This window comes from Leptodactylus fuscus, chromosome 2, assembly GCF_031893055.1.
Source record: "Leptodactylus fuscus isolate aLepFus1 chromosome 2, aLepFus1.hap2, whole genome shotgun sequence".
Taxonomy (NCBI): Eukaryota; Metazoa; Chordata; class Amphibia; order Anura; family Leptodactylidae; genus Leptodactylus; species Leptodactylus fuscus.
In genome coordinates this window covers 35867778-35878806 of record NC_134266.1, presented here as the reverse complement: position 1 = coordinate 35878806, position 11029 = coordinate 35867778, and positions in this window count along the sequence as shown.

Sequence of the window (11029 nt, the reverse complement as noted above, 5' to 3'; positions counted from 1 at the left end):
TTTGGGCTAAGGGAAAACAGATTATCTACATAATCTTCCATTCCCCCTACGCCCATACAGCAGCACAAGATGGGGACTTAACAAGTAATACCCCTTCTAGGGAGGGCGATCCTGACAAGCAGAGGTCAGGATAGAATAACCAAAAGATTTTGCCTTGGAAACATGCCAGTCTAACCTATAGTGTCTGGCGAACGTCAAGTGGGAAGACCAAGATGCAGCCGCACAGATTTGGTCTACTGAGAGGGATTGCCTCTCTGCCCATGATGCAGCCACCGACCTGGTAGCGTGGGCTCGCAAAAATTCCGGAACCTGCAGCCCTTGTGACTGTAAGGCCACTGAGATGGCTTCTCTGATCCACCTCGACAGAGTGGGTTTGGATGCCTTGACACCTCTGTTGTGACCAAAAAAATTGATGAGCAGGTTTTCTGACTTACGGAATGGGCCTGTTCGGTCCAGGTATACTTGCAATGTTCGCACCAGATCCAGACTATGCATCCTCTCCTCCCACTCCGAGGAGGGAGAGGGGAAAAAAGTGGGCAAGGTTATAGTCTGGTTTATATTTTCCACTGACGGAACCTTGGGCAGAAAACCTTGAACAAACCTAAGCTGGACTCTGTCTGGAAAAAAGACTGTGTATGGCTCTGATGCCGCCAAGGCCTGGAGCTCACCCACTCGCTTGGCCGATGTGATCGCCAGCAAAAAAGTCACCTTCCAAGAGAGGTACTTGAAGTCCACTTCAGCTAAAGGTTCAAATGGAGGGCCACATAGCCCTTGCAGGACCGCAGCTAAGTCCCATTGGGGAGCCGGGGGCCGAACCGGGGGTCGGAGCCTGGAGGCCCCTTTCTGGAATTGCCTTATAAGAGGATTCTGAGACAGTCTAGTCCCCAATAGAGCGGATAACGCCGAGACATGTACTCTCAAGGTGGCTGGGGACAATCCGTTGTCCAACCCCTCTTGTAAAAACTCCAGGACTGATTCGATAGATGTTGTATCGCACTGCCTCCTGGCTCCCCAATCGTTAAATACTTGGGCGATCCTCTGGTAACTACGATTGGTTGAGTCCGCTCTAGAGTGGGCCAGTGTTCTTAAAACGGCCTGGGACAATCCTCTGTCTCCACGTACGGTGCGGTCAACCTCCAGGCAGTGAGGTTGAACCTGTCCAGATCCTGGCAGAGCTGACTGTTTAGAGTTACCAGGTTTTGGACACACGGAAGCCTCCAGTAGGTCCCTCGACTCATTAACATGAGGTGGGTAAACCATGCCCTTTTCGGCCAGAACGGCATGATGACAATGGCCGATGTCTGGTCCTGCCTGAGTTTTGCCAACACCCTGGGAATCATTGGAATGGGAGGAAAAACGTATACTAGTTTGAAGCTCCAGGGTATTGACAGGGCATCGATCGCCAAGGGATTGCCGTCCCGGTACAGGGAGCAAAACCGTCCCACCTTGGCGTTGTGTTGGGTGGCCATCAGATCCACCTCGGGGAGACCCCATATCCTGGTAAGCTGTTGGAAAATTTCCGGGGACAGGGACCATTCGGCTGTTGTCACTAGTCCCCTGCTTAGTTGATCTGCCAGGACGTTGAGGTGGCCTTTGATATGTACCGCTGACAGCCGGGACAAATTCTTCTCCGCCCATGAAAATATCAGATCGGTCACCCGCATCAAGGAGGGGGACCTGGTGCCCCCTTGTTTGTTGATATATTGGACGGCTGTAGAATTGTCTGTTCTTACTCTGACAGCCTTCCCTTGGAGATGGGGAGTCAGAGTCCGTAGTGCCAGAAAAACTGCCGTAAGTTCTCGCCAATTGGAGGAGCGAGTTCTCTCCTGCGGGTTCCATGTTCCCCGTATTAGGGTCTCCCCCAGATGCGCTCCCCAGCCTGTTAGGGAGGCATCTGTGGTCAACAGGGTCCAGTAGGTCTGGACCGTGGACCTCCCGTCTTTGAGTTGGGACCACCATTGTAGTGATCGACGGGCACTGATGGAAAGCTGGATAGGCTTCTGAAGTCCCATGGGACTGTGGTTCCATACTCTCAGGATCTCGAGTTGTAACGGGCGCATGTGCCATAGAGCCCAGGGAACTGCCTCGATGGTCGCGGACATGAGACCTAGGACCTTCATCGCTGTCCTGATTGTAACCTTCCTGGTTCGGGATAGGTAGTGAACCGCTCGACCAATCTTCTCCTTTCGAGGAGAGGGCAGGGAGATCATCATACTGAGAGAATCCAGGTTGAACCCTAGGAATTGAATCCGGGTAGATGGAACCACTACTGACTTTTGCCAGTTTACTAGCCAGCCCAGTTCGCTTATAAATGCCACTGTGATGCTCAACTGCGTGGCGAGGAGCTCCCTTGACTGAGCTTTTATTTAGCCAATCGTCTAGATATGGGACAATAAATATCCCCTGGAGGCGCAGGGCGGCTATGACCGGGGCCACTACCTTTGTAAAGGTGTGGGGGGCTGAGGTTATACCGAACGGGAGAGCTGTAAACTGGAAGTGATGTAATCTTCCGTTTAGATATGTGGCAATCCGTAAATATTTTCTGTGTGGAGGATAGATAGGAATATGGAGGTATGCGTCCCTCAAATCCAAGGTGACGAATAGATCTCCTGGCTGCAGAAAAGGGAGAACCAACCTTATGGTCTCCATCCGGAACCGGACCTTGCGGATAAATTGATTTACATACCTTAGGTCGATAATCATGCGCCACCCTCCGGTCGATTTTGGCACTAGAAACACGGGTGAGTAGACGCCTTGCCCTTGTTCGTTCAGGGGGACGGGTTCCAATGCAGCCTTGTCGATATACTCCAACACAGATCTTTGCAGATGAAGTTGTTTGGTGCCCTGAAGAGGGCGGGTCCTCCTGCATCTGTCTGGAGGAAGGGAAAGGAAGTTTATTTTGTAGCCTTCCCGTATAAGTTGGAGAACCCAAGGATCCTGGATCTGATGGTGCCAGGCGGTTAAATGTAAGGAGAGACGACCCCCCACCTTGGCCCTGCAGGCAAGGGGGTCGTGACAGTCAGAAGGTGGATCTTTTCTCACCACCACGGGAGGAACCTCGACCGCCTCTTGGGCCCGAGGGGCACCTACGGAACTGGCCTCTAGACATGCCTCTGGAGGGGGCGTAGCCCCGAAAGGATCGTTGCCTGGATCCTGTAGACTGGGGCAGGTTCTTACCCTTTGAATCGGCCAGACCCTCCATTATCCGGTCGAGTTCGCTGCCAAATAGCCTGCCGGGCTCGAATGGCAAGGCGCATAAATTAAACTTGGAGGCATTATCTGCCCTCCAGGGCTTAAGCCAGAGGGGGCGCCTTGCGGCGGTGGACAATGCCATGGATCTTGCGGCCAGCTTGACCTGGTAGAAGGCCGCCTCCGAGAGATAGTCAGACATGAGGGAAATATTTGTCATGGCCGACAGCAAGTCGTCCCGATGGACCCCGGAGTCAATATCTCTCTCCAGCTTAGAGATGTCTGACCGCAGTTTAGCGACCACCTCGCTAGCCGCAATGCCCACTGAGGCCTGTGCCGAGGAAGAGGCGTATACACGCCTCAGGGACCCCTCCGCCCTGCGATCCATCACATCTTGGAGGTTAGAGCCATCCTCCGCTGGTACCACCGTGCGCTTTGACAGTTTGGAGACGGCTATGTCAACCTTGGGCGGAGGGCCCCAGGAGCTGGATTGTGCCTCGGATAGGGGAAAAAGAGACCTAAAGCGTCTAGACGCAATGAATGGGCGTTCAGGGAACCGCCATTCAGCCTCCAGCCTTTTTACCAAGTCTGGGTCCGCCCTGAAGGCTCTGAGAGAGGTAGATGGAGCCTCCTCAGCCGCCTCCTCCAACTCCTTAGCCCGAACCACTCTTAGCAGTTTGGGCATCCTCTCCACCGAGAATACCGGCTTAGATGGGTCCAGGTTGTCCTCCGCCGAGGATACCTCGTCCAAGATCTGGAGACCCTCCATCGGTGGGAGAGAAGGAGGCGAATCCAGCCGTGGTCTCTTGGCCAATTGAGAGATAGAGAATTTCATCTCTTTCATCGACTCCTCGACGAATTCCCTTACCCAACCGACCATGTCACGGACAGAAGTGTCTTCTGAGGGGGGACCCCGACACCCGCGACAACATTGGTAAGCGTAGCCATCAGGTAAGGGGACTTCGCATTTGGCGCAGGCAAGGTGGCGACGCTTACTGGAAGCCTTCCTTTTAGGGTTATCCGCCACTGAAGAGGAGGATGACATCTAAGGAAAAACATATTACTCATTATTTCCCTTACCTTTGCAGCCTCTACCCTGAGGGCCCACCAGGGGGCATACATCACCTTTTGAAAGGAATTTCAGCACCTGTGGTGTCAGGAAATTTTCTTCTACTTTCTGGTTGCCCAGGGAGAGTAGGAACCTGCAAGCTAAGCAGACAGGCAACCTACTCTGGGCAGACCAGGAAGAAATAGGGAGAAACGGGGGCGGGGCAAACCTTAGCTCCGCCCCCTTCCAGCGCCTCGGCTAGAGCCAGGCTTGGGGGCACCATTTTATTCCTAGCCTAAGATGGCTAGGAGGATGGAGTGGAGGGGGACACTATCCCTTTAAATCCAGCACAAAAGCGGGGTGGGAGCGCTGCTCAAGCGCTCCCAATGTCCGGCCGAGCGGGGACGACGGTCCGCGCATGCGCGAACCGGATTCCCGCGCGCATGCGCGGGAAGAGAGGAAGTCCGCGGAGCACCAGCAAATAGTGCCCGCGGCGAAACAAGGAACCGCATCTACAGTTCCCCCCGGCAGCCGGACGAATGGCGCCGCAGCGCCGAGAACAGATACGCTGCCTCACCATCCCCCCTCATCCGCTGCAGCACAGATGGGGCCGCGCCAGACCGGAGAAGGCAGGAGGCGCCGTCAGGGAGGCAACAGAAAGCCCCAAACCCCCGGTAAGACTCTGATAGCAGCAGCACAAGATGGGGGGAGGGGAGGGGGGCTAGAAAAGGGAGATTTCCTCCAAAAAAAGAGAAAATGTGTGGGAGAGGAGGAGACCTCTCCCTCCACCTGTCCTGGTAACAGGACAGAAAAAAACACAGGGAGGGGGAGGTCTCCTGGACCTTTTATGGGAGGGTAACTAGTTAGTTTATTAAAAGTTCCACCTGTCCTAACAGTACACAGGGGCAGGAATACCCCATCTTGTGCTGCTGTTTGGGCGTAGGGGGAAATGAGGGTATTTATAACCCCAATATATTCTTTGAATTACCAGTCAGAAACTGGCACTATATGTCAGTAGCAAGAAATGAGGGTATTTGTAACCCCAATATATTCTTTGAATTCCCAGTCAGACAATGGCACTATATACCAGTAGCAAGAAATGAGGGTATTTGTAACCCCAATATATTCTTTGAATTCCCAGTCAGACAATGGCACTATATGGCAGTAGCAAGAAATGAGGGTATTTGTAACCCCAATATATTCTTTGAATTCCCAGTCAGACAATGGCACTATATACCAGTAGCAATAATTGTGGGTGGACGTAACCCCAATATATTCTTTGAATTACCAGTCAGAAACTGGCACTATATACCAGTAGCAAGAAATGAGGGTATTTGTAACCCCAATATATTCTTTGAATTCCCAGTCAGACAATGGCACTATATGGCAGTAGCAAGAAATGAGGGTATTTATAACCCCAATATATTCTTTGAATTCCCAGTCAGACAATGGCACTATATACCAGTAGCAAGAAATGAGGGTATTTATAACCCCAATATATTCTTTGAATTCCCAGTCAGAAACTGGCACTATATGGCAGTAGCAAGAAATGAGGGTATTTATAACCCCAATATATTCTTTGAATTACCAGTCAGAAACTGGCACTATATGGCAGTAGCAAGAAATGAGGGTATTTGTAACCCCAATATATTCTTTGAATTCCCAGTCAGACAATGGCACTATATACCAGTAGCAAGAAATGAGGGTATTTATAACCCCAATATATTCTTTGAATTCCCAGTCAGACAATGGCACTATATACCAGTAGCAAGAAATTAGGGTATTTGTAACCCCAATATATTCTTTGAATTCCCAGTCAGACAATGGCACTATATGGCAGTAGCAAGAAATGAGGGTATTTGTAACCCCAATATATTCTTTGAATTTCCAGTCAGACAATGGCACTATATACCAGTAGCAAAAATTGTGGGTGCACGTAACCCCAATATATTCTTTGAATTACCAGTCAGAAACTGGCACTATATACCAGTAGCAAGAAATGAGGGTATTTGTAACCCCAATATATTCTTTGAATTCCCAGTCAGACAATGGCACTATATGGCAGTAGCAAGAAATGAGGGTATTTATAACCCCAATATATTCTTTGAATTCCCAGTCAGACAATGGCACTATATACCAGTAGCAAGAAATGAGGGTATTTATAACCCCAATATATTCTTTGAATTCCCAGTCAGAAACTGGCACTATATGGCAGTAGCAAGAAATGAGGGTATTTATAACCCTAATATATTCTTTGAATTACCAGTCAGAAACTGGCACTATATGGCAGTAGCAAGAAATGAGGGTATTTGTAACCCCAATATATTCTTTGAATTCCCAGTCAGACAATGGCACTATATGGCAGTAGCAAGAAATGAGGGTATTTATAACCCCAATATATTCTTTGAATTCCCAGTCAGACAATGGCACTATATACCAGTAGCAAAAATTGTGGGTGCACGTAACCCCAATATATTCTTTGAATTACCAGTCAGAAACTGGCACTATATACCAGTAGCAAGAAATGTAACCCCAATATATTCTTTGAATTCCCAGTCAGACAATGGCACTATATGGCAGTAGCAAGAAATGAGGGTATTTATAACCCCAATATATTCTTTGAATTCCCAGTCAGACAATGGCACTATATACCAGTAGCAAGAAATGAGGGTATTTATAACCCCAATATATTCTTTGAATTCCCAGTCAGAAACTGGCACTATATGGCAGTAGCAAGAAATGAGCGTATTTATAACCCCAATATATTCTTTGAATTACCAGTCAGAAACTGGCACTATATGGCAGTAGCAAGAAATGAGGGTATTTGTAACCCCAATATATTCTTTGAATTCCCAGTCAGACAATGGCACTATATACCAGTAGCAAGAAATGAGGGTATTTGTAACCCCAATATATTCTTTGAATTCCCAGTCAGACAATGGCACTATATGGCAGTAGCAAGAAATGAGGGTATTTGTAACTCCAATATATTCTTTGAATTCCCAGTCAGACAATGGCACTATATACCAGTAGCAAGAAATGAGGGTATTTATAACCCCAATATATTCTTTGAATTCCCAGTCAGAAACTGGCACTATATGGCAGTAGCAAGAAATGAGGGTATTTATAACCCCAATATATTCTTTGAATTCCCAGTCAGACAATGGCACTATATACCAGTAGCAAGAAATGAGGGTATTTGTAACCCCAATATATTCTTTGAATTCCCAGTCAGACAATGGCACTATATGGCAGTAGCAAGAAATGAGGGTATTTATAACCCCAATATATTTTTTGAATTCCCAGTCAGAAACTGGCACTATATACCAGTAGCAAGAAATGAGGGTATTTGTAACCCCAATATATTCTTTGAATTCCCAGTCAGACAATGGCACTATGTGGCAGTAGCAAGAAATGAGGGTATTTGTAACTCCAATATATTCTTTGAATTCCCAGTCAGACAATGGCACTATATACCAGTAGCAAAAATTGTGGGTGCACGTAACCCCAATATATTCTTTGAATTCCCTGTCAGACAATGGCACTATATACCAGTAGCAAGAAATGAGGGTATTTATAACCCCAATATATTCTTTGAATTCCCAGTCAGAAACTGGCACTATATGGCAGTAGCAAGAAATGAGGGTATTTATAACCCCAATATATTCTTTGAATTCCCAGTCAGACAATGGCACTATATACCAGTAGCAAGAAATGAGGGTATTTGTAACCCCAATATATTCTTTGAATTCCCAGTCAGACAATGGCACTATATGGCAGTAGCAAGAAATGAGGGTATTTATAACCCCAATATATTCTTTGAATTACCAGTCAGAAACTGGCACTATATGGCAGTAGCAAGAAATGAGGGTATTTGTAACCCCAATATATTCTTTGAATTCCCAGTCAGACAATGGCACTATATACCAGTAGCAAGAAATGAGGGTATTTATAACCCCAATATATTCTTTGAATTCCCAGTCAGACAATGGCACTATATACCAGTAGCAAGAAATGAGGGTATTTGTAACCCCAATATATTCTTTGAATTCCCAGTCAGACAATGGCACTATATGGCAGTAGCAAGAAATGAGGGTATTTGTAACTCCAATATATTCTTTGAATTCCCAGTCAGACAATGGCACTATATACCAGTAGCAAAAATTGTGGGTGCACGTAACCCCAATATATTCTTTGAATTCCCAGTCAGACAATGGCACTATATACCAGTAGCAAGAAATGAGGGTATTTATAACCCCAATATATTCTTTGAATTCCCAGTCAGAAACTGGCACTATATGGCAGTAGTAAGAAATGAGGGTATTTATAACCCCAATATATTCTTTGAATTCCCAGTCAGACAATGGCACTATATACCAGTAGCAAGAAATGAGGGTATTTGTAACCCCAATATATTCTTTGAATTCCCAGTCAGACAATGGCACTATTTGGCAGTAGCAAGAAATGAGGGTATTTATAACCCCAATATATTCTTTGAATTCCCAGTCAGACAATGGCACTATATGGCAGTAGCAAGAAATGAGGGTATTTATAACCCCAATATATTCTTTGAATTACCAGTCAGAAACTGGCACTATATGGCAGTAGCAAGAAATGAGGGTATTTGTAACCCCAATATATTCTTTGAATTCCCAGTCAGACAATGGCACTATATACCAGTAGCAAGAAATGAGGGTATTTATAACCCCAATATATTCTTTGAATTCCCAGTCAGACAATGGCACTATATACCAGTAGCAAGAAATGAGGGTATTTATAACCCCAATATATTCTTTGAATTCCCAGTCAGAAACTGGAACTATATGGCAGTAGCAAGAAATGAGGGTATTTATAACCCCCAATATATTCTTTGAATAACCAGTCAGAAACTGGCACTATATGGCAGTAGCAAGAAATGAGGGTATTTATAACCCCCAATATATTCTTTGAATTACCAGTCAGAAACTGGCACTATATGGCAGTAGCAAGAAATGAGGGTATTTATAACCCCAATATATTCTTTGAATTCCCAGTCAGAAACTGGCACTATATGGCAGTAGCAAGAAATGAGGGTATTTGTAACCCCAATATATTCTTTGAATTCCCAGTCAGACAATGGCACTATATACCAGTAGCAAGAAATGAGGGTATTTATAACCCCAATATATTCTTTGAATTCCCAGTCAGACAATGGCACTATATGGCAGTAGCAAGAAATGAGGGTATTTATAACCCCAATATATTCTTTGAATTACCAGTCAGAAACTGGCACTATATGGCAGTAGCAAGAAATGAGGGTATTTATAACCCCAATATATTCTTTGAATTCCCAGTCAGACAATGGCACTATATACCAGTAGCAAAAATTGTGGGTGCACGTAACCCCAATATATTCTTTGAATTCCCAGTCAGACAATGGCACTATATACCAGTAGCAAAAATAGTGGGTGTATATAGCCCCAATTCTATTGCTAGGGGACTTGCAGGGTATTTCTGGGGTGAAGGTGGGGGGGCACACCGTTGGAACGGGTATCGGGGGTATATATCGGGTATACGGGAATACACTGTCAGTGTATTCCATTCAGGATCCGCGGAAAGCTGGGTTGCGGCGATTGAGCCCGTCAGTGCCACGTTACACTGACAAGCTTCTCCCTGGAATTTAGCTCTTATAAGAGCTGTTGGTTGTCTTCTCCTTCCTATCCTAGCCTGTCCCTGCCTACCCAGAATCTAAGCCCTAGCTAGCTGGACGGAAACCTCCGTCCTCGGTGAATTGCAAGCTCAGAATGACGCGAAGCTGGGCGTCGCTGTTCTTTTAAATTAGAGGTCACATGTTTTCGGCAGCCAATGGGTTTTGCCTACTTTTTTCAACGTCACCGGTGTCGTAGTTCCTGTCCCACCTACCCTGCGCTGTTATTGGAGCAAAAAAGGCGCCAGGGAAGGTGGGAGGGGAATCGAGTAATGGCGCACTTTACCACGCGGTGTTCAATTCGATTCGAAAATGCCGAACAGCCTAATATCTGATCGAACATGAGTTCGATAGAACACTGTTCGCTCATCTCTAGTTAACACATTAAAAGTCAAGTTAAATCAAGCTACCGTAACATAACCAACAAAGTCTGCCAAAAGGCACAAGTAGCCTAATAAATCTACCCCCATTGACTTTCATGAGCGCTTTAGTATAACCCTTTCTTTCACAACTGTTTGTACATGCAGACTGCGAGGCTAGGTGCTGGATTTATACACTTGTGGCAATGGGAATAAACACTCGAATGAGTAAAAGGCAGGACCTAATACTAATATCCACCTGGACACCTGTGGTAGAATAGAAAAACATTTATTCATATTTAATAGTTGGTAGAGCCTCCAGGAGTGGCAATTACAGCCTCCACCCTCCGGGGCTTTCCACAAGTCCTTGTATGATGGCTAGTGGTACTATTTATTCTATTCAGCTTGGAGAAGACAGGTAAGTTCTTTCACCGGTTTTGGATGGCTGCAGTTTTGGGGGTCTGCTGACTCGGGGCACATTCTGACAATTACCGTTCACCTTCTACTTCGTAATCATATAGGCCACTGTCCATTTTGGGTAATTCAATTCTCTGGCTATTTACCTTAAGGATCGACCATTTCTGTGGTACCCCACAATTACCCCTTTCTCGAAATCGGACAACTCTTCACTTCGTGGCATCTTGCATGCGACTAATGCAATGCTGTTTCGTACATGATATTTAGTGGCAGAAGGCGTGACGTACATCAGATATCTTCATTTGCATTTACATGGGTGCCCAAATACTT